Here is a 2,539-nt window from a genome sequence, read left to right as displayed (position 1 = left end):
GGCCACTCCTCGTTAGCTTCCTCTTTGAGGTTCCATCTGCTCTGATTGCTGCCTCCTGCAAAGCCATCAGTGCTGTTTTGGGCACAGAAAGTGCCAGCCATCCAATAGAGAGCAGGAGCCAAGCAAAAGTCCAGTATAAAATATCACAAAGCTCTGACTCTGGGATCTAAGTCACTTGGATTGTTTGGAAATTTTACCTTTAACTTTCAGTCAGCATTCTACTATGCACAGGTATGTAATAATGTGGTTTGTCACATCATTCCAAAATAAGTTTTGTTAGACTTAACACAGGATATTCACTCTTTGACAGAAGTGTGAGGAAAGGAGAAACATATCTTGAGAAAGTTGGATTGACAGTTTACTGTATTACTAGGTAAAAGGAATAGAAGGTGATTCTTATTTTGGGACTGAGGTCAGCTCTGGCTAGTAGCTAGAGTGCTGGAGCAGGGCTCAGGTAAACTGAATTCTCTTCCTTGCTTTGCCCCTGACTACCTGTGTGATTTCAGTATGTCTTTCCATTGCTCTCTATTTCTACTCCCACATTTTTTTTCTGTCTTGCGTAGTTAGAATGTAAGCACTTTGAGACAACCACTCTCTCCCAGTAGCTTACTCTCAGCTGTGGCCTCTTGGGGCCACCATAATACAAATAATAATTTATGACATATTTTAGGGGAAGAAGATCTGAAATGGGCAAGGATGAGTCTCATTTGCCGGTTTTTCTTTTGAGACAGTCGGTAAGTAGACATCTAATGTGATTCAACCCGTGAAACTTTTTTATGGCATCATCACTCAGCCCTACAAGTAAATGCAGCACCATTGCACATGATACATTTAAATTAAGCCTTTTTATGGTGACATTTGCAGTTAGTACCTATTGTGTCTCTAGCTACAGGGACACAGATTCGGTTCAGGTTCAACTCAGCTTTTTTCCCAGGAACAGCATCAGCACAGTGTCTTGCCTTCTTTGATCATGTCACACTTGTAATGAGTGACTTTAATATCTATGCTAATATTACCTGCTGCATCCACTCTATAAGGTTGACACAAGCCCTTGTGGCAGCTAAGGAAGAGCTATCTAAATGAAACTGAATATGCCTTGATTGAAAATGAAGAAGATTGTATTAACCAGTCACCGGTGGGTACATATCATATGCTAACTCCTGCTTAGTTTGGTTCTGTTAGTGCCTAGTGTACCAGTGGATTTCAAGTTTGATGCTGTCGATAAGGTATGCCTTCTTTACTTACAGGCTATCTATCAGCAGCCCTGTCTTATTAGTTTTGTACAATGTGGTGGTGCTTTTTTTTGTCTGTTTTGTTACCAGCCATGTATTGTGCTACAGATATTTTGTCTGAGAAATGTGTATCATGTTACGTGGGTGCTGATCTATCTAAATTGAAATCAGTGTCTCCACGTTCACAAAAAAATACAATTTGTAGATAGCATATGAAAATATTTAAATCTGGGCAAAAAATTAATACAATCCTCAAAACTCTAGATTAACAAGTGGATTGTAACATGGCAACCAAAGGTGTTTCTGCATATTAGAAGGCTTATAATCCATGTTGAGATGTAATCATGTCAAGTGGCCATGGCTGTCATGACAATAATATTTTATATTTACCGTCCAAATTATTGTAATTTATAGTGTGGTTAATCCTAAGAACCCTACGCATGGAGCAGAACCTCAATGAGGTAGGTACAATATAAACACAACAAAAAGACAGAGAAGGAGTGTGGTCCACTGGATACTCAGAACCCCTTAGTGTAATTTTTAGCACTGCAGTGTACTCAGTGTGTACTTTTTTTTGCCATAGTTTATCCAACTATACCAAAGACAGTGATTCTTAACTTTTGTAAGCACTGGAGAAAAGTGCAATGTAAATGCTCAGTTTTGTTGTTTAACTCAGATGGACCCACAAGAGTGTCACAGGTTCTACGCTTCCACTGGCAGAGGATGGCTGTTGGAATGGGAATTGAAATGGTATGACAGAAATGGAATAAAAGCTCCAAGATTCTTATGCAGAAGCTTCTGTTCTGCAACCTCTTCACACTCCTATTACTTTCAGTCTCACTACTGGTGCCTAAGGTGAATTTCACCCACAGAGAGTCTAATGGAGCAGGCCATGGATTTTCCATTGCCATGTAGCTGTCTGGTACTGCAACAGATTTTTGAAAGGGGAAACAAAGGGAGTCTCCAAAATCTGTTTACCATGGATGCTGGAAGAAAACCTCTGAAAATTCAACCCACCAAAGAAAACACAATTAGCTTCCTAGGAAATGCTTTCAACCTGTATATCACTGCACATTAGCTTGGAAAAGATTGCTGGCATGTGAAATTAAAAAAGGTTGTGAAGAAACTTTTAAACTGAAGGCTGGGGAAAAGCTGACCGGTATGGAGGAACACACAATTCTCCTCTTAAGGGAGGATTTATTAAAGGAGAAACTCTATATCTAAGGCATTTTTAATTTTTATTTTATTTAATTTTTCCTGTGAATTTATCAGTGTTTATTACCACACAAACTGATGAAAATCAGTTG

The 2,539-nt window shown here is 39.1% G+C and overlaps 1 long non-coding RNA gene across 1 annotated transcript; it reads left to right on the top strand.

Moving 5' to 3' along the window:
• Positions 1–295: 295 nt before the first annotated feature.
• LOC142826799 (uncharacterized) lies at positions 296–2,167 on the top strand. The gene is made up of 3 exons (XR_012901050.1): positions 296–454; positions 671–734; positions 1,909–2,167. It is a non-coding gene; the product is annotated as an uncharacterized LOC142826799 (long non-coding RNA).
• The last annotated feature ends 372 nt before the right edge of the window (positions 2,168–2,539 follow it).

Source organism: Pelodiscus sinensis, chromosome 2 (assembly GCF_049634645.1).
Source record: "Pelodiscus sinensis isolate JC-2024 chromosome 2, ASM4963464v1, whole genome shotgun sequence".
Lineage (NCBI taxonomy): Eukaryota > Metazoa > Chordata > Testudines > Trionychidae > Pelodiscus > Pelodiscus sinensis.
Note: the sequence above shows the minus strand (reverse complement) of the source record. Positions and strands in the feature narration are given on the sequence as shown.